The following is a 22,473-nucleotide window of genomic DNA, read 5'->3' as shown; positions in this document are numbered from 1 at the left end:
CGAGGAAGGGAAAAAAAAAGTAAGAGCAGGCGAAGAAAGGCAGAAAGAAACCAGGCGTAAACGCAGAGGGCCAGGGTAGGCAGGGGAGCCCAGGGCGCGGGGGTGGATCGCGGATCCCCAGCGCTGTCGCTGGGGCAGGTGCGGCTGCCTCTGCCCGGAGGCGGCATGTGACGCGCGGTGCAGCTGCCCGCGGGCGGAGCGCGCTCGGACCCGAGCGCACACCCCGGGACTCGTCGGTGCCAGCCCGGATCCCCGAACTCGCGGTCGGCCCGCCGGGCCGCTAAGGCGCTTCCTGGGAGGAAGATAGACGATGCATCGTAGGACAGCTCCAGGCAGGGACGCACGATCCTGAACACTGTCGCTCCGGGGACTGTGCCCCGAGATCGAGATTAGGTAGACCGCACCCGAAGCTCTGGGGGCTCGGTGGCGCAGAGGACCAGCGTGGGACCGCCACCTGGAGCGCAGCTGCCAGGTAAGGACGCGCGGTGGTGGACGCCATCCGCGCTGGGCAAAGCGGGTGGCGGTACCGGCTGACCCGGTTTATTGCCTTATCTTGTGGCCAAAGGAGGAAAAAGTTTTCGGTGCGGGAAGGAAATGTGTTTGCTGGTGGAGTTGGAAGAAAGGGCTGGGGAGGGAGAAGGAAGGTTGTTCTGTGGATTAGGGCTGGGGTGGATGGGATCTCGTGGTGGCAATCGGATGCGGGGTTGTGGCGCCAGAACAGAGGGTGGGAATGCCGAGGTGGCACCAAGCGCCTGGGGAAGGCAGAGAACCTGGCGAGCGGTGGCCCGAAAAAAGCCTGGATTGCTTCACGCAGCTCTGTTTCCCTTCGGATTTTGCTCTCTTCAACGCCAGATCCGAACGCGAAGGGTCGAGCCAGAGCCACTGCCTGGTGTGCTGTTGTGTACGCGCGCGTGTGATGTGCCAGGTGTAGCCCCCCCTCCCCTTTTAAACGAACTACAACAGAGACACCTCCCCCCCCCCCCCACACACACATACACACAACCTGACTGCCAAGAGGCGATTCTTGCGCTTCCAGTTAACGCGGGAGAAGGTATGTAGCCGGGGTGTGAGTTTCTACATACCCAGGGAGTGTTTACACTAGCTGGGCAGCGGCCACTGATCTGCCCGGGCTCTCCTCTCCCGAAAGAACCCACTCATGTCACAGATTCCTTAGGGTAGTGTGCATTTCTATGTGTTTTTTAAAAAATGTCTGCAGTTTAGGGGACGCTTGACCCAAGTAGAAAATTCACTTGCCCGCTAGTTGGTGTGAGTGTCGGAATTGGGATCCTGCTCAGGGTGCGGAGATATGTATGCGACTAGCTCACAAGCAGGCTGGAAGTGCAAAGGGAAGGCTTTGGGGCACGCGCCCATATGGGCATGTTTCAAGTCAGCCAGCCAGTGTTATTTGAACCTATCCGAAGTCTGCAAGCTTCCGTCCAGCCCCCACCCACCCCACCCCGCTGATCCTGTTGGCAGTGTTTTGAAAGGGTGACTCCTTGGGAGGCAAATGTGTTCAGTGGAGCAACTGGGCAGTTCGGGACAATCATTATTGTCACTAGATACTTTGCACGGATCTTCTTTTCTGTCTTGGCCTCTGAGTTCCAAGATAGATGACTTAACCACCCTTTCCCCATTTTGGGCCCTCTTCCTTTTCCTGAAAAAAAAAAAAAATCTTAAAGCCTGTCTGATAATTATAATTCAGTCCAAATGCTTTTAGATTATGAAAGCATTTATACTGCACAGACCATTCATCACTACTTCCTGTGTTTAAAACAATGCCTGGATTTGCTTGAGAAAGCCTGCACAAACATCTACATTTAAAAAGGAGAAAGCAGAGACTGGAACAAATACACACTTACAGGCAGGAGTGCAATGGAAGCAGATTAAAAACGAGGTCTTCGTGTTTAAGTGCAATGGAAGCAGATTAAAAACGAGGTCTTCGTGTTTAACTACTGTTAGGTTGTTAGGAAGAGCTTGTATTGCTGGGTACACACATGCATGGACCATGCTCCTCTCTTCATTGAGTGTTGCCACAGGCCACAGCAATGTAGCTGCATCACACTTCAACCATGGAATAATCTTGTCCTTAGATTTGTTTACATGGTTTTATCAATTAGCTTAATATGCAATTTAGCTATTGTTGAGCTAGAAGGGATACGATTTCCGCAGTAGTTCCATATGGAAATAAACTTCAGCTTCAATTACTGATTAAAAAACAATTCCATTGCTGTTCTCGTGCTAGACTGTTTCTGTAGGCTGGGAGGGTGCTTTGAGGTGGCATTACCCAGGGAAACAAGAGTGACAAGAAACGTTTTGTAGAATAACAGATAGTTATCCAAAAGGATTTGATCATTTAAGAAGCTGAGATAAAAAGTAGACTGAAAAATATTTCAAAGCTTTGACATGGAAAATTCTTGTGAAGGGGGTGTAACTCGTTGAGAAGGAGGCATGTAGTATTGCTTCAGATTTAGATAAAGAACAAGGATTAAGAGTAGTTGTATCTCCAATGCTTACTAAAACTGACTTAGGAAACTTTTAAGGTTTAGAGAATCTGTAACTACTCATTACACTACCTTTCTCCCTGGGCGAATACAGTATCACTTTGAAAGTATTCATGAAGTTTAGTGAAGCATGTATAATCAATCTTTACGGTGCACCTGTTCATTTTTTTCTCGTAAAGACAAATGGTTCTTTTTTATTTTACAAAAAGAAAATCTTTTGTTATTTTAAGCCAGAGTATGTGAGAATATGAGCCCCTTGTAATCGTAGTTTAGTTTTGAATTAATTGCAGGCAACCTGTTGAAAGTGTGCCTGGAGGAAAAAAAAAAAAAAAAAAGGCCGTGTTAGGATTTCTTGGATCCATATTAATAAACTGAGTAGAAAGTTAAATGATGAGATTCAAAGCAGTTTTTATGTGTTTGTCCATTTTAAAGTAATCATTATTGTACAGATTTTTACCTAAAATATGATCTCACTCCTGGAGCCGACATAGTGTTCCTACTTTATAAACACTGTTAGCACTGGCCGATTTAGCTGCTTGCTTCTAATAGCCTGGGCAGCTTCAGTATAACTGTGCAGAGACTGGGTCTGGTCTGCAGTTTAGGGAAATTGACATTGAGACCAGCTGTGGTGGCCGTACAGAATAGAGATGAATGGATATAAATCTTATACAGGTGTGGACTCTGCTCTGCATGCAAATACAGCACCCTTCATGTATGGAACATAATTTTTATATAATGATATATGATGACTAATACCATTCTCTTCTCAGTGTGGTTTTGAAGAATATGTACCTGGAAATATTTTTTTGCAGTATATTGCTGAATTTAAAATGTATATTCCTTACAGAAGAATATTTACAGAAGATAAAAGTTAATCAAATCTCTTTGCTATTTTTATGCTTTAAATGAATCAGCATCAGTAAATATGTCTGGTTCTTCGTTGTTGAATGCAGTGTGTGCCACATTTCCCAAACTCTGGTGTCTGTGAAGTGTTCTATCAGGCTGTTCATCTAGAACATTATTTTAGTCTGGTGGGAGTCCTTTCTTTGTTCTTAGCCTTATAGAACTTTGAGATCAACTCTTAAGCCGAAAGGAAAGTTTTGATGTTGCATAATGCACCTGACATGAGACAAAGCCAATCAAGTTGGAAGTTAGTTTCTGGTGTCTGAAAGGCTCTGCTCTTTGTTAGGGAAGCTGCCCTGGCCTCAGATTCACTGCAAAACTGACTATTGATCCCCAGTCAGTCATTCAGTGCTAGTCTCCCATAGATCACTCAGATAGCCTGTGAGGTGTTTCTCATGAGTGAGCTTGGTCCTGGAAGGCTGCTTACATGGCTAATTTCCTGGTTACAGGCCTGCATTAACACGATCACCAAGAAACACATGGAGCTCGGTTGCAGTCAAGTTGTTAAAAACATAGAATTGCAACATGTGGTTCATATGAAAACAGTATGCCCTCCTGGATTAGTTAATTACTTGTTGCTGTGACCAAACACTTGACAAGAAGCAGGAAGGGTTTATTTCAGTTTATGGTTCCAGAGGATACATTCCAATACAACAGGGAAGACATGGGGGCAGCAGGAATAGAAGACCCCCTGGCTGTACTTTGCATCCAGTCAGGAACAGGGATAAAACAGGAAAGAGGGCCAGGCTACAGAACCTCAAGTCCTGCGCATAGTCAACAAACTCCTACAGCAAGGTCTGACATCCCAGAGGTTCTACCACCTTCCTGCCAGACCATTTCACATTCCAACATCTCCTCAAGGGTTTCCTTCCACAGTGTGTACATGGAGATGATAGTAGTTACCTCACCAACACTGCAGAGTGCTGAGAGGATGGAACCCATATAGAAAGATCTTTAGAACAAACTTGGAAGCACTAGGAAATAGCACACAAGTGGAATCCAGACCCTCTACAGTACTCCCAAATAGGAAGTGCATAGCACCATTGTGGGGGTGCCCTGATAGCTCAGCCTTTTGCCACAATAGGTGCCTTTGGTCCAGGAATCTTGAAAACTCTTTCATTTCTGCCTGCCTATCCCTTGCAAGCTGGCAATTTGAATTCTTCCACCTGTTGGAACTTCTTTTCCTCACCCTCCTGAGACCTGAGTCCTCTAAGCAGACAGGCATCATCTTAGCTCATCTCTGTGGAAGCTTCAGGTTTAATCTGCCACACTGATGCAAACTGAGGGACCACTGGCCATGACAGCAGTCTAAAGAAGGAACATGCTGAGTTATTGTTATCTTCTCCCTAATTATGCCAGCTCATTCCCATGCCAACCTGAATATGAATTCTTTGTGAAAACCAGTGGCTGGACAACATACAATCAGACATGCAGAAGCTGACAGATGCATGGTGAACTTTGACTTCCTTCTGTCCCCTCCTGCTCTGTATGGAACTCCAAGGCCTAGTCATGCTTCCATGTTCTTAGCCAGTAGAGACCACAAAAGGAACTAGCCTGACTGGTTTATTCTAACCCTCACTAACTGCAGAAGTTCCTTGGGGTCCCAGAGCCCTGTTTCTCTGACCTCTTGTCAACTTTGCCATTTCAGAGGGCGAGGTTTTTCTTGTGCTTTCAGTTCACATGTTCAGTAAAAAGAAAAAAAAAAAAAAAAAGCTTAGTGCTTTGCCTGGAAAAGAAAAATGTTAGCAATGACCTTGACAGTCAGTTCTGTTCTTGCCAAGAACTTCTCTCCAGGAGCAGACGCCATTCTGTTATTCTCAGTCTCTGATTCAACCCCATTGTGGACAAATCCCTGAGTCTAAGGCACACCCACACTCCTGAAAGTGCATCAATCAGTCCTTCTTGAAGACTTGCACTGCTAAGTTCACCTGACAAATAAATCTCCTTGTCTGTCATTGTTGGCAAGATCAAATCTCAGGCTTATACACCCCTCCTGGCCACTGTAATTTGAGTTGCTGACTATCTACTACTGAATTATCCTTCATTAGGTCATTTGTTCTAGCCCAGCTTTAGCCTGTTTCCTGTCCGCACCTTGAAATCTGGCACACCAGCTGAGCCATGACATATTCTACCTTCAGTCACCTCTACCACAGGAAGTACTGCCAGCACCAGCTGCCTGGCTCTGGCCAGATGTCCTCCAACTGCTGAGGATCACATACAATGCTGATGAGGACAGCAACACAAAATATTTTCATCCTGCTTCAGAGGAGGTCTCCATAGAGAAGGGAACACTTCATACCTAAGGAAGGGACCTTATTTTTTGGTTGTGATATTTCTAATACCCTTCTATAGAGTGCTTTCATTTATCACAGGAAGCTGTGGCTGTGAGATTAGAATAATTCGCCAATTTTGGAGTCCACTCCTTCCTATGGAGCCAGACAAGACAGAAACCTGTTACTGCTTATCATGGGTGGGTTCTTGCCTGCAGCTGTTTGAATTTTCATCAAGCTAGTGTCCACCTCCAATGGACCCTCTTCCAGTGGTATCTCACCAATTGACAACTGATAGGCATTCCAAGTCCTATTGGACTCCTTGCTTCAAATCAACAATGGTATTGATTGATATGTATATATGTGTGTGTTCACTGAAAAATGTTGTTGAATAGAATCGCTTTTTTGATGCTCCATTTTATTAGTGTAAAGCAGTCTAAAAATACCACTTGTTATGTGGCAATCCCTCAACCTGGTGCCCTTAGATGGTGTCTTGTCCTTTTTGCCTGTGATTTTTCACATGTGATAAAGTATGTTACATGCAATATCTTGTGTGAACAATGCTGAAGGATAAATGGGAAGGCTTTGATATTTCTTCATGTAGTGTCTATCCTTATTTTTCTCCCCACAAATCTCTCTCATCACTCAGCATCACCAACCCTTTCTAGCTTTCCCCAAGTACAGATATCACCATGATAAATTATTTTTGATTACATAAATCATTAGATAATCAGAAAATGAAAACCTAGATGGCTGAGTAACTACAAGCTATGCTTGCCTCCTTTGCATTTTGGTAAGACTTTCTTTCATACTACATTTGACTCTCAAAGGATAACACATAAATAGTATTGCTGATTTTCTCCAGAGTTAATTTCATGACTGCATATATACATATGTGTGTGTGTGTGTGTGTGTGTGTGTGTGTGTATTTTTTTTTCCATAAATACTTGCTTGGATAAAATGAGTAAATTTATCTACATTCCTATTGGCTATCCATCTATATATCAATATATCTTCTACCTCTATCATTAATATCTAATATCTATCCTTGATATCTATTATAGATCTACACATCACCTATCTACTTCTTTTACTTAACATTATTTTTTATATATTCATTATTGATATCCGTCAATTAGTTACTTCTTTCCAACCTATGTTTACTGCTTATGCACATGGGTATAAATTTCTATTGTAACTTTCATGTCAAAGCCTCTGATGTGTCAGCCATGATGGGCATTCTGTTTTGGTTATATGGACAGGGTGGGTGAAGAGACCTTCCTTCCAAGAACATACAATAAATATAAAGTGAGATCATATTAATCTGTCCCAGAGGTGGAAGGGGGATGTTAGATATTAGTTACACAGTAGGTGTGTAATAACATGCCTTGAAACAACAGGACTGTATTCTCTCTTAGCCTAGCCTTTAATTAAAGTGCCAACAGGACTGTAGTCCTTACACAGGCTATAAAAGAGAAGATCAAATCCCTCCTGGCTTCACACCAGCTTTGGGTGACTATCATCTGGGTATTCTCACTTATGAGCACCTCACTCTGACCTCTGCCTATGTGGTGACAAAGGCTCCTTTTCTTTCAGTGTGTCTTTTTCTGGTGTGTGTGTCGCTCCTATAAGTAGACATATGATTGCAAGAAAGCTTCCCTCCAAAGATCCTTACCTTCAGAATATCTTGTGTCCTATAAGGTAATCACAACTCCTGGGTAGAGGGGATAGCAGATTTTTAGGGTACCACCACCCAGACCACTTGAGGCATTGTAGATGAGTACCTAGTACTTTACCAGTCTATCTGTGCTACCTGCATGCAGTGAGAAACTAATGTCCACAAAGTACCTCATTCCAGTTTTCAAGAGCAATGAGAGGCAGATTCTTCCTGCACTGAGGCAAATTCTGATTTGTACTCTCTGTACTTGTTCACCTTCCCAATCATTCTGAGAATGAAGAAGAGAACACTTCTGAATTTTCTTTTGTGAAAAAGCCTTTAGAGTTAGAGTTAATTCAGCCTGATCTATGCCACTTCCAAATTTCAAAGTCCAGTCTCTTATTTTATTTATTTTTTAACTTTTTTGAGACCAGGTCTTATGTAGTCCAGTCTAGCCTCAAATTCATTATGTAACTGAGGATGCTTTAGAGCTTCTGATCCTCTTGCCTTCACCTCTAGAGTGCTAGGATTACAGGTGTGTAATCCCACACTGGGTTTATGTGGTGCTGGGAATTGAAATCAAAGCGTTGTGCATACTGAACAGCAGGTATCAACCTAACTCCATCCCCAGTCTTCTAAGTCTATTCTTTTTTATTATTTATTTATTTATTTAAGAGCAGAGAATGAGGGAGAGAGAAAGAGAGAGAGAATTTGAGTGTGTCAGGGTCTCCTGCCATATATATGTTACTTTTAGTTTCACAAATGATTAGAAACCTAAACTACAGAAAAATTAAGTATTTACCAAGCTTTTAACATATTTAACAAAAGTCTACTATTTAGTGAGAGTCAGTGAGAAACAAAAACTGAAGGATATTAACTATGTGTTAAAATTCAAGGTGAGCATGCAAGTCATTTCTTGCAAAGAAAGTTCTTAGAGATCTTGACAATTTTGGCAGGATAATCCTTTTTTCCTTTTGATTTCTTACTCTTTTTGGTATGAAAATTCTTAGTAAAGATGAGTAAATGTTAGTGATATCAAAAAAATTAACTCTAGGTGCAGTGCACACACCTGCAGCCCCACCTGCTCAGTAGGCTGCATCAAGATGATCACATGAGCCCAGAAATTCATGACCAGCCTAGGACGTGTAGGATGTCAACTCAAGAAAGCCTGGATTTTTTTGTGAAAACTCTAAAAGATCATCTTCTTGGATGTATATGTTTATAGAACCTAAAGATGTCAGCAAAACTGGCTGTGTCTTAAGAAAAAGAAATGCAAATGAAGAATGAAAGATATGACTTTGGACTGCAGTGTGCAAAGTCATACACAGAATATTTGTACATCTTCTCGAAATTCTTAAATATTTAACTCTTTGGTTTAGTTAACATCTCTTCCTTATGATATTATGTATTTCTCTTAGAACTTCATCCCATGAGAAATTGAACTTCTTTTTGAATAATAAAATCTATTATCTGAAAAAAAATAAGTCATTTTTGTTTCCATTTTGCATTGGTCCAGGGTAACATAGAACTGAAATATGGCATACAGTCACATGGGCACACCAGGGCCTCTAGCCACTACACATGAGCTCTAGATGCAAAATCCACTGCAAATGAACACTACCTTGTAGATATGGCTTACTTGGACACTGGGGAATCGAACCTGGGTCCTTAGGCTTCAGAAACAAATACCTTAACTACCAAGCTATCCCTCAACCCCCTGAGATCTCTATTTTACCCCATTGGTCTGTGTGTGTTTTTATGATAGTGCCATACACTCAATATTACCTCTCTAACAGAAATTGTAGATGGAGGGATGGCTTAGCGTTTAAGTCATTGGCCTGCAAAGCCAAAGGACCCGGGTTCGATTCCCCAGGACCCACATTAGCCAGATACATAAGGGGCGCACACATCTGGAGTTCAGCTGGAGGCCCTGGTGTGCCCATTCTCTCTCCCTCTTTGTCTGTCAAATAAATAAATAAATAAAAATAAGACATTGAAAAAAAAGAAGTACAGAGATAGAGATAGAGATAGATGATAATTAGATGTGGTCTGGGTAGAAATAGATAAGGGGGATGGAGAGATGGCTTAGTAGTTAAATCAATTTTCTGTGAAGCCAAAGGACCCAGGTTCACTTTTTCAGAATCATCTAAGCCAGATGCACAAGGTAGCACACGCTCTGGAGTTCGTTTACAGTGGCTGAAGGTCCTGGTGTGCCCATTCTCTCACTCTCTCTCCCTGCTTCTCTGTGTGTGTGTGTCAAATAAACAAAACAAAATGAAATCTAGGCATAGATAAGGAAATCAAAGCTTATTATACTTAACAAATTTCCCCAGTTTACATAACTAAGAATCTCATAGATTAGTGAACCTATGTTTAACTATCTTGTCTTTGCACACATTTGTAATAGTGCACATACATGTAATATGTTTATACATGTCCTTTACATCAGAATCAAGGAGCCAGATTAAAGAATGAATCACTAGAAGCCAAGGTTGATGAAAAAATCATGATGTAGATTCTGGGCGGGTTTCAAATATATCTCTAGCTTTCAAGACAGGTCTATCTCTGGTCAAATCATAGTTGAGATTCTAAGGACATGAAGTCATGCCAGGTTAAAGAGAGAAGATAGTGTGCGGGTCAGAAGTTCATACCAGATGTGGTTGTCCATGGACATGCCTCAGCATTATCATGAAATGAAATGTGTTCCTAGTAGCACTTTCATTAAAAAAAAACAAAACCTCATATCCCTCACCTACCACTTGCATTTTATATACTTTCCTCCCTAAAAGACATTTCCTTTTGAATATGGACTGTTTCAGCTGATTTTTCTTTGAGCTCCTAACTTCTTTTCCCTCTGATTCCCTTTTCTGTCTTCCATTTTCTTTCCAATAGATTGAAATATAATGGTCTTATTCTTTCTTTGGGACCTATTGTTTTTAGGCATGTCTTTGCATACTTGTCACCAAAGTTGAAACTCCACACCCACATCATTACATCTAATGCCTCTGTAATGAGCATATGCATTCATTTCCCTGCTTTGACTTTCCCTATTTTTTTTCAGGGCATCATACTAACTCTGTATACCTTCCTCAACCTTCTGCCTGCTCTTTTCACCCCACCTCTTCAGCCCCTCTTCCTTCACTTTAAACCTAGATCCTGCTTGAAGCTTCAAAATGACCCTTGAAGTTATTTATTTTGGATTTCTTATCAGATGTTTGAGGAGAATGGGTTGCTAATAGCTTGAAAGCTATAATCAAAGTCACAAAATTAATAAGCTTTCTAACTCCACATCTAGGATGCAGCATGTTTTGATGCTAACTCACATGCTAGGACCAACTGTCCTGTTTTCTCACTCTTCTGGTTATCTCAGCTCTATAGATGTCATCCATTGATCAGGACATGCTGATTTCTAGTCTTAACTCTTAAGTTGGACTCCCATTGCTGGCCCTCTGTTACATTTTTATAGACTGCAAATAAAAGATTTCTTATGTACATTTGTACATTTAAAATCATTGCATCCCTCCCAACTATTCCTCCTATTTTTCAGCTATCAATTGATTTCATCACAAAATTCCAAGAAATTGAAACTTGATTCCTTTTGAATTTTTATTTCCTATATGCCTTTTTTGCTTAACACTTAGTTTCATACTGCCTGCCTTTGATACAGAACTTTCCCATCACCAATAGCATCTGACTAGTTTCCCTGTTTCTGGATTTTACTTATTCTACACTGAGATCAAATTCATCTATTATTGAGCCAGGTGTGGTGGCATATGCCTTTAATCCCAGAACTAGGGAGGCAGAGGTAAAAGGATCACTGTAAGGCTACCCTGAGACTACAAAGTGAATTCCAGGTTAGCCTGAGTGAGAGTGAGACCCTACCTTGAAAAACAAACACAAAATTCATATATTGACTGGGTGTGATGGCACACTTAAGAGGCAGAGGTAGGAGGATCACCATGAGTTGGAGGCCACCCTGAGGCTACCCTGAGGCTACATAGTTAATTCCAGGTCAGCCTGGACCAGCATCTATATCCTCTCCCAAAAAACAAAACAAAACAAAATTCATATATTATAACTTTCAATCCAATCCACTTCCCTCCTATGCAAGGAAATTATAATCATCTCAGCCACCTTGATTTATTTTGAATGTGTCTCCATTCTTCGGCCACTTGGTTTCCAGACTTCCTGAAATTTGCTATCTCCAGCTTGGCTATAGTAATAGTTGTATAAGCATTAAGAAGTAGCATTCTTCAAACACACACACACACACACACACACACACACTTTCCAGTGGCCATATCCATTAATGTATTGTTCTCACATCTATTTTCGCATTTGTGTACTAGTTTGCACTAGGGTAAATTATGTAACTAATAGTCTTTTCTTTTAGAACTTGATAATTTGTCCATACTCAAGACCATGCATCTTGTTGAAACCCACTGAAGTGAATGCTTCCTTAGGTCCCTGTGAAGGCAGAGATGGATGACTTATTCACTGAGATAGCCAAGAGCCTAATACAATACCTGACACATAATAAGCATTGAGTGAGTTCCTGTTACTCTTCCATTCAGAGAAGAGGATAAATCTGAAAGTTAACTACTTCTCATGTCTCTTGGTATATGCAAAATAATTAATTTATTAGGAAGCAGTTTGCATTGATATACAGAATTTCTCCAGCTGAGAGCCAAAGTTTCACCTAGAGTGTGGTCTATGTAGAGAGTTTTCACTGTAAATCCTTACCTTTGCAAGGTACAGCTCTTCTGATAGAATGCCCCAAAATGACTCATTTCACCAACTGATTCCAATGGCTAATGTTTTTCAAGTAGTGATTTTTTGGTTAAAAGCTTTCACACATGGCTATCTTGAAGGTTCTTAGTAACCAGTGAAAAAGTTTTCACTGTATCAGTTTTAGATAATGTTTCTAAAACTGTACTCCAAGTTTCTGTAGGTACTAGATTCATCTAGGATATTTGCAGACTTGGGGGTTAAAACCAAAGGAGATGAATTACCACAAGGACATGGTCTTACCATCTGCATTCTAAATGTCTAGCATCATATTTCCATATGCTATGTTTTAAGTCCCACAATTTGAAGAGGGAGAAATATTTTATATTTTATCATGAGTAGATTCATAGCTAGATTAACAAAGGGTACAATATCCTAGGCTGTTCACTCCAGCAAATGAGTCACTCAATTTTGGATGTTTCCCAGGCTTTTGAAGGTTAAATGCTATTTTTCACTGGAACTTAGGTATAGTCAAGCAATGACACATATTAGATGTAGCATTAAGTTGAAATTTCATAGCATGTATCTAGTGTATCTAAACATGTATGTTTGAAAATTATGGTGACAATGTGCAGAAAACATTATAAAAGAGAAATTATCTTAAATATAGACACTTCTTAAGTTTTATTTATCATAAATAGAAAACATTTGTGGGAGATACTAGGGATTGAATTTAGGTCCTCATACAAACCAGCATCTATATCCTCTCCTAAAGTGATTGTATCCTTCCATGTTATGATTCTATATTTAAGGGTCATATGTCATATATATATATACACACACACACATACATACATACATATATATACACATATACATATATATACATGTATATATATACACATATACATATATACATATGCATATATACACACATATATATACACATACATACATAATATATATATACATGTATATATATGCACATATACATATATACACATGCATACACACACACACACACACACACACACACACACACACATATATATATATATATATATATGTTTTAAGAGGTAGGGTCTCACTCTGGCCCAGGCTGACCTGGAATTCACTATGTAGTGTCATGATGGCCTCAAACTAATGGTAATCCCCCTACTTTGCCTCCCAAGTGCTGGAATTAAAGGCATGTGCTATTACACCCTGCAAGGGTCATATTTTTGAATAAGTATTCCATTTGTATTCTTGATATGAATACGTGGATGTCAAAAAAAGAAAACAGTGGGGCTGAAGAGATGGCTTACTGGTTAAGGCACTTTCCTATGAAGTCTAAGGACCCACATTCTGCTCTGCAGATCCCACTTTAGCCAGATACACAATGGTGAGGCAAGCGCATGGTCCCACAAGCCCACTGGGTAGCACAAGCATCTGGAGTTCAATTATAGTGGCTGAGGCCCTGGCACACCAATTCTCTCTCTCCCTCCCTCCCTCTCTCTCTCTCTCTCTCTCTCTCTCTCTCTCTCTCTCTCTCTCAAGAAAGAAGACAATGATAAAATGATATGGAACTGTTTCCTAATGGCCAATAGCTTGATTAACATGAATAATCTAAAATGATAGACACAGTTTGAGTTTTCCCATCTGTTATAAGAAATTTTATATAAAGGCCTATACATGAAAACACTTTTCCATAATCATATACAACTATTACTTTTTCACTAATTTAAAGTAGTATATTAACTTTCATCAAAATTAGAAATTATCCTGTCCTTAGAATTTTTTAGGAATGTTAGAGGAATCAAAGACCCTGAAAACCTGGAGACAGGTAATCCAGTCTGGTCTATTTCCAGAGTTTCTCATGGCCATTTGTTGGTTCATTAACTTTATTAAGGCTCTGGATTATGTCACATAGCATTCTAAGTGCTAGAGATGACAAGATGAATGAATATAGCAAATTCTGCCTTTTTGGATTTGTGTCCATATGAAAACACACTGGATGTACTCTAGTATTCCCAAGGGATTTCTAAACAGTCCTGCTTTATTTAGTGTCAGGACCAGAGTAGACATGGGTGCATTAGAGCAATAAGATCACTTAGACCTTTCCAAGCTCTTGCTAACCCCTACACACATACCTCTTAAATATGCTGCTTAGATTAATTTTTTTCTTCAGAAAAAAAATAAATAATTTATACATACAGATTTTTCTAGAAAAAGACTGTCGATACTGATCATTACCACTAGATGGCAGACATCTGCATTTGTTTGTCCAACAAAAAGGTTGCTTTTAAAGGTTCAGAATGAGCCACTTAATATTGGTACATGTAAGTTTCACGTTAGTGAGAGACCACCTGGAAGGTGTGTCCTGTTCCACGGACTCCGTATGTTAAGTAGGACCCTTGTATTTTCTAGTATTTGGTTTACAGTTTTCCTACTTGGTTTCTTTTGTGGTAGAGGGCCATATAAATTGAATCTAAGCCCCTTTGAAAATTACATGGGTTTCTCATGTTAGTAGATTCTGAATGTTATTTCACTTTTTGTTGACCTCAAAAAAGGTACTATGGTATTTTCAAATGGAGGAAGGAGTAGGCTACTTTTACAGACCTGTGAGGAATATACATTTCAGCCAGATGCTGTCCCTGAATCTTTGTACATAGTTATAGGAATTTAAAGACAGTGAAGTCTAAACCACAGCTGTATCAGTCAAGACACCGTATGGTGCCAGCTTGGTATTCATCACTACAGAACTTGAAAACTAAAATCTCAGTGAGAGGAGCTGCCTACTTCCCAGTCCTTACTTCAGCAATGAAATACCTAGTTCTCTGTGCAGCCTGAGATATTGAGGTTGCTTTATCACACATTTTCCAAAGCCAACCCAGATTCAGCTGTAACAAAATAGTCCCTACTGCCTTTAAAATTCTGGAAATCCTGTGCTGATTGCAGACGCTGCTGTTTTGGCTTCCTGAGCTGCTTTGACAAGATGGTCATAAAACAGCTAGGTTTAGGAAGGGCTCTAACAATTTGTGGCAAAAATCATGACCCTAGATGTATGTTTATAATCTACAAATATGTTAACTTGTAAAATGGAGCTATCTGAGCCAAGTTGTTCTTTGGATTCAGGAGGTTAGAAGCCAAATCTATTTTGGAAAGATACCAGGAATTTCTTCCTTTAAGGGATTTCATTAGAGAGATATTTTAAAGGACCAGAAAGGTTTGAATAGATGGAGATCCAGGCTAGATAAATGATTCAGGCAACACTTGCCTTATAAGAGAAAATCCTTTCCTGTTTTGTATCTCTACCAAGAACAACCTACCTTGGAACATTTTATTTTGCTATTCTGTTTGGAACAATCTTTTTCTAACAACCTGTTAAACTTGCTTTTTCACTTAAATCTTTAGAACTACCCTCAGATGTTAGCTCTGAAGTCATTGTGTGGTCATGTCATCTCAATAGCATGCATAAGCCCCACTCTTCACCATCCTCTTCATAGACTCCTGAGTTAGGCTTATTTATAATTTATTGTTATACCCACTGTAATGTTAGATTTTTGAGAACAGAACTTAATATATTTTGTTTATAATTACTAAGTATCTAGTTCCCAGAATACTGTCTGGCCTAGGATATATCCTCAAGAAGTGTCAACTGAATGAATGATTTTTTTCTTTTCTTTAAAATATTTTCTTTTTATTATTTAAGAAAAAGAGAGAGAAGCAGATAGAGAGAGAAAGAGTAGGCATGCCAGGGCCTCTTGACACTATAAACAAACTCCAGACACATATGCCACCATGTTCATCTGGTTGATATGGGTACTAGGGAATTGAACCTGGATCCTAAGGCTTTGCAGGCAATAACCTTAACCACTAAGCCATCTCTCCAGCCTTCTTGTCTTTTTCTTGTGTGTCTCTTTCTCCCTCTTACTCTTTCCCTTCTTCCCTCTTTCCTTCCTTTCTTTCTGAAGCAGGGCCATGTTATGTAGCCCAGGTTGACCAGAAACTTGCAATCCTCCTGCCTGAGCTGCTAAAGTCCTGAAATTATAGATGTGTACCACCACACCTGGCTGATGGAGCCTTTGACTGCTGTTGGTATTTCCAGTGGACATCAGACTGTTCTTCAGTCTAATTCTGAGCTTGCTGTGGGCTTTTAGGTCTTTGGCCTCAAACTACGGTTGCACTACTAGTTCCTTTAGCTTTCAGGATTCTAGCAGCTTGGTTCAGTCCAAGAACACATTCTATTGGCTCCATTCCTGTAGATAACCTCACTAATAAGAGCCTTGCCAAGAGGAGCAGTGTAAAAGAACTACAAGTTAGTTATATACTTGATTTTTAAATTTTAAAATATTGTCTTGAAATATTTCTAAACATACTCGAAATATTTTTGTATTCATCAGATCCTTACTGAAAAGCTGTCACTGCAAGAATGCTGCCTCTTCCAGGAGAGAGAGCAGTGTGAGACAGAGCAGGCTTTACGTTCATGGAAGACAGATTTAAGGGGATTTAGAGGACCAACCATCTTTTCTTGCCATTGAGAAGTAGCTTTAAAAATAGAAGGATAGGGCTAGAGAGATGGCTTATCAGTTAAGGCACTTGCCTACAAAGCTAAAGAACCCCGGTTCAGTTCTCCAGTACCCACATAAAGCTAGATGCACAGGGTGGCACATGTGTCTGGAGTTCATTTGCAGGGGCTGGAGTCCATGGCATATCCATTCTCCTGACCCTGCATTTGCCTCTCTCTTCTCCCAAACAAATAAGTAAATAGGTAGATAGATAAAATATTTTAAGAAATAGAATGATAAAATACATCTTGTTTGAAGAATGCATAAACACTGGAAACTTTTGATCTGAAGTTGATTAGGTAGAAGATAGTCACTAGAGCTATTTCTTAGCAACCTAAGAGCCACTAAACCCCAAACAGTCTGATATATCTGATGTATGTGAACTGTTTCAACAGGGCACAGGATTTTAGTTGGGGATAAATTTTCCTATCACATATGTCTGTGGGAAAACCTTTGTCTGGGCTCTAAATCAAAATAGAAAGCATTTCTTTTAGAGGTGTGGCTTCAAAGTGGGTATTCTGAAAGTAGGAAGATATTTTCCTGAAATGTATGGAAGTTTAAGGTCAAATAGTACAGGACCACCATAAGCTTCATTTACTGACCTCTGAAAGGTATCTGATGTTTCAGGTCAGCATCAAAGAACTCACTAAACAGGGAATAACTGTCGAAACAAAATCTGTGATTTAGGTAATAATTTGTATTGGAAGATACCAAATGTTCTTTCCTATAATTTCAAAGAACATTTTGGTATATGCCATTGAGATAGTTGATATTAATTTTAAAATTGGTTTCAAATAACAGAATGTTCTGTGCTCCTATAAGGTCCTTCTCAATATTTATCAATTTACATTCCACAGTTCTCCAGCTATTTCCTCTGATATTTCCTTTCAATACAGTTCTTCTCATCTATATTTGCATTTTTCTCATTATTATTCGCTTTTCTTCATTTGTGTGGTATGTAGGTATGTGTGTTCATATGTGTGTGGTCACTCATGTATATGCATATTCATATGCATGGGTGAAGGTAGATGTGCATGCATGTATGTGTGCTTGCACATCGGGGCCCAGAGGACAGCCTCCAGTGTTACACTAACAATGTAATTCACCTTTTCTAAGACAGGGTCTCATTGGCTTCAAGTTTACCAATTAAGCTAGATTAGCTAGCCAGAGATCTCAACTGTGTAGGGATTACAAGTACATGATACCACTCCTCACATTTTTTTGAAGCAAGCCTTTTTTTGAGACTTCCTTTTTCTTTTAAATGAGAGAGAGAATTGGCACACTTGGGCCTCTAGCCTCTGCAATTGAACTCCAGATATGTGTGCCCCTTATGTACATGACTGGCTTTGTGTTACTGTGCAGCTGGCTTATGTGGGACCTGGAGAGTTGAACATGAGTCCTTAGGCTTTGCAGACAAGAGCCTTAATTGCTAAGCCATCTCACCAGCCTACCACTCCTCACATTTTTAAGTGGGTATTGAAGATCAAACTCAGGTTCTCATGCTTGCAAAGCTAACATTTTACTCATTGAGCTCTCTCTCCAGTCATTTTTTTTTTTTTACACTGTTCATACAATGTGGCAACTTAGAGGGTCAGAAACCACTACCTTCTCTAAGATGACTTTGGTCTGCTAAGTATCTACTTTTGCCTGCTGGGAGGTGATGTTAAACCCATAAAATATGTGCATCAGTCAGTCATTTACTGGGATAGGAGACACTTCTTCCTTTGGGGTATTATGGTCTAGGACAGAGAGCAGCCAATTTATAGCACTTAACCCTTCAGTGTCCAGCCCCTGTATTCTGTGCCCTGATAGAAGCAAATGTTGTCCCTTCTCTCCAAGCTTCTATATCCCACCACTTTCCTTTTCAGGTCTTCTGGTCTTTCTGGACCTGGCCCTTGGATTGAAATTGCCTCACCTGTTGTTCCTGAGGAAAGATTTCCACATGTGCCCATGGGCACATACAATATTTTAAATAAAGATTTCCATTGCCACTTAACACTGCCATGTTGCCTGTAAGTACTTCATTTCTGAGCACTGGAAAAGATCAGTATATTCTTCTGAGGGAAAACAAGAAATTCAAGACAATTTCACTTTTCTTTCACCTTTCCTTGGGGTTTTCAGCCCCATTAACATGGGCATCCTTCAGCTTGCTTTGTTTCAACTGGGAAGTCTGCCTGTTTCTTCAACCAAAGTATAATCCAGATAAAGTATTGCCCAGATATGGCCACCCAATTTTTAATGATTCTTTAAATTTATTTTTGTTTATTTATTAGAGACAGACAGAGGGAGAGAGAGAGCAAAAGAGGAAAAGAGAGTGAGAGAATGGACATATCAGGGTCTATAGCCACTGCAGACGAACTCCAGATGCATGTACCACCATGTGCATCTGGCTTACATGGGACCTGGAGAATCGAACCTGGGTCCTTAGGCTTTGGAGACATGCACCTTAACCACTAAGCTAACTCTCCAGCCCAGCAACCCAATTTTTAAAAATATGATTTACATATTTTTCACTCCTGTATTGTCAATGAATTTTCAAGATTTTATAATAAATGGGACTTGACACATTCTTGAAGTTGGAACAGAATGGAAAGGCAGGATATAAAATGGATTGAGCTCTCCTAAGAGCCAGGGACAGTTCTAAGTGACTTTGTTTTTAGAAAATAAAGAATAATCCTTGAGGCCAGCGGAATGTTAAGTTTGCGTGTGGTCCTCTGTGTAGGTGTGACAGCCTGGATATGGTGTTTATGTTACCACATGGATTAATTGTCATAGTGCTTTGTTTTACTTCATATATAATTTGGACAGAAAATATAAGCAAGTCAAATACAGTTTCTAAGACCTCTACAAAATAAAAACTAATAAGAAATAAATTATTTTGTCTCAAGTAATTTTTTTAGTGTCTGTCTCAGTAATTAGTGACTTATTTATTTCTCATATAATATTAATTTTATAAAGGCAATGAATGTATGGCTTTTAGGAAGCCACATAATTCTCAAGGCTTATGATAAAATGTTAGCACTCCTCAGTGCGTGTGTGCATACACACACACACACACACACACACACACACACACACGTGCATGCACATACCCATATCTGCCCTTCCTATTCTCACTCTGTAGAATTCCTAAAGACAATGGTTTCCCATGCTTTGGGCTGTTCTTTTGGTATTTCCTTCTATATGCCTAAATAGACTTAGACTGCTATTTTTCCTTTTGACTTTTAAAATGTATTTCTACTATAAAATTTTTGAGCCCTGTTATGAGTTTCTTCCCTTATACTTCCAAGAGAATTACATTAAAAATTCTTGTTATAATACTTGACATTAATGATAATATAAATTTGATAATATAAATGTCACTCAAATCTAACTCCATATTGAACTACTATGTTATCTTTAGGATTTGTTTCTTTTTGTTTTTGGAACTGATATGTATCTTGAGTCCTCTATTTCTCCCTTATTCTCTTCCCTTTCCCCTCCCCCTCCTACTAGAACTTCTTCATTATCCTGTTCCAATCAGAACTCACTATACATAGGCCTTCCATATAGCCACACTCTTGAGGTTTTCTTGCTTGCATCCTTACCCTCCACCATTCTCCATTTTCTTTATGGACGCTCAGCTTCATTATTAGTTTTGAAGGGAATTACTCTACTTGTTTCTGCTACTTTCATAGACTAGTACATGCTTAAGCACATGGAGGAGAGGAAAGGACATAGTTAGCACACCCCAAACACAATTATATTATTGCAATTCATATATTGTCTTACTGCTTTTTGTGTTTCCTTTGTTATTTTACCTGCCTTAAGGAATGTGTCCCTGGGGTAATATGCATACAGTACATAGCTGCACAGTGTGTTAGGAACATACAGGGTGATTATGTAGTCATAACTACAAGGATTATTATTAACTGCCTCTCACACTGCAGATTTCCCATTTGCCTTCTCTGTGCATCAGTGAGTTCACCAGTTAAGTGAAAGACTGAATGAAGGATATGCAAACAGTGTAACAGATTCTTGTTTATTTCTATTGATCTTACAAATATGTTTAAATCACTTCAATATGTATATATAAATAAGCAAAGCTTAACAGTTTATTTAACTGACTAGTGTTAATTTGGGGGCCAAATGGATGAGTTTGAAGTAATTATTATATAGAAAAAACAACCGTACTAGAAATTATTTAGCTACTGATTTTCTGGTGGAAAAGCCAGAGCTTTAACATAGTGAAAATTCTCCCATATTTACCAATGTCAAGCTTCCAAAGTCATGTTAGTGGTTTAAGAGCTGAATAAAGATGCATACAACTGGCTCTGGTGAGCTGGCACAAGCAGCACTTTAGATTTTTATGAAAGACACATTTGTCAGAGATTGGGTTAGCTAATTGCCAGAGATTTCTGAAATACCAGAGGTGCAAGAATGATTTTAAATCATTTGAACACTTGTTTTCCCTATGATTGTTTTTGAGTCTCTGTACCAGATGAAGAAGAGAAATGTGAAAATGAAGGGTTTTGTCCAACAACTATTGAAAAAGTGAAATCCTAATGCTTGAGGCTTGTGTTATTTACAAAAGGGAAAGTTAAGTGAGGGCTACCAATTTGTACCTGGGAGAGAAGGATGGTTCTTTCTGTCTGCCTAAGACTTGCTGATTAGTCAATACTGTTTATATCTTTCTACTCAATGTCCTGAAAAGCATTCTCATTTTCTATAGTGATAGAAAATTAATTGTCATCTAGACTTAAGTTATGTATTGGTTCTTTTCACAATGTTGTACATTTCTGAGCTTCAGTCAGCTCCCTTAAAGTTATTTTTCCATAACCAAAGGGTATAGAGTAGTGAGCAGCTTTGATGAAATAGAGAATTTCTTCATCTAGATTATACAGTAAATTAAATGGAAATATTCAAGGTCAAGAACCAGGGATCCTTTTGTCTCCAAAGCCACAACCGTGGTTACGAGCATGAGCTCCACACCTGGCACTTTTAAATGGATTTTGGGGATCAAACTCAAGTCTCATGCTTATAAAGCAACACTTTACTGTCTGAACTGTTCTCCCAGCCACAAAATGCATTTCTACAGATAATATAAATGTCAGTTTATTTCCACTGTCATTGATATATTTTCTTTATTTTCTAAACCACATTGATAGTACTTATTAAAATCACATTGATAATATCAAATTAACAGAAATTCAAGGGGAAGTATTTTTGAGGAGGAATAAGGGTACCAAGTGAAAAGAATTTTCATGTTAGGCTTTCTCAGGACCTTGTCATTTGTGGAGCCTCTCTGGTGGTTTTATGAGGAATGCTGATGTGCCAATTGCAACAGATTCCATTTCTGTAGCTAAATTCTGAGTATGCTTATGACTGAAAGCTGGGCACAGGCATGCCTCAGCATTGCTCCTTTCTTCCACTCCTTTGCTTCCTTTCTATTCCCAGTTAAATTTTGCATGGGACACACTTACTTTGGTGACAGTCATTGCTTGTCTTGGACCCAGATGAAAAGAATAGTTCTACAAAATATTACACAAGTTTAGAAAAGATGTTAACTCCTTCTCCATTTTAATTTCAGTAAAAAAAAAATACATTTTGTGTGATTTTTTGAATATCTGTAGGTTGTGTATCCCACAAGCAAGTGTCTATATCAACTGGATGTTGCTTGGATCCTTCCATGATGTAGCATTTCCAGTTTGCCTGTGTTGAGTGATATCAAACAAACATGAATTTCTCCCTTATGTTGATTCTAGAGAAATTACTTGGGAATCTGGAACAGACTGAAATACTTGGGATCAGATTATATGATATATTATTATATATATTATATTATATATATTATATTATATTACATTATATTACATTATATATATATA

The 22,473-nt window shown here is 39.4% G+C and overlaps 1 protein-coding gene across 10 annotated transcripts in view; it reads left to right on the top strand.

The window, feature by feature from the left end:
* Positions 1-229: 229 nt before the first annotated feature.
* Positions 230-22,473, top strand: part of Chrm3 (cholinergic receptor muscarinic 3) — a 576,562-nt gene continuing 554,318 nt past the window's right edge. For all 10 annotated transcript variants that reach the window (XM_045153527.1, XM_045153528.1, XM_045153522.1 and 7 more), the window contains exon 1: positions 230-472. The gene's annotated coding sequence lies outside the window, so the exon portion shown is untranslated. The remainder of the gene's footprint in view (positions 473-22,473) is intronic.

The sequence above is a fragment of the Jaculus jaculus genome, chromosome 6 (assembly GCF_020740685.1).
Source record: "Jaculus jaculus isolate mJacJac1 chromosome 6, mJacJac1.mat.Y.cur, whole genome shotgun sequence".
NCBI lineage: Eukaryota > Metazoa > Chordata > Mammalia > Rodentia > Dipodidae > Jaculus > Jaculus jaculus.
The sequence above is the reverse complement of the archived record's forward strand: the minus strand, read 5'-3'. Positions and strand labels throughout refer to the sequence as shown.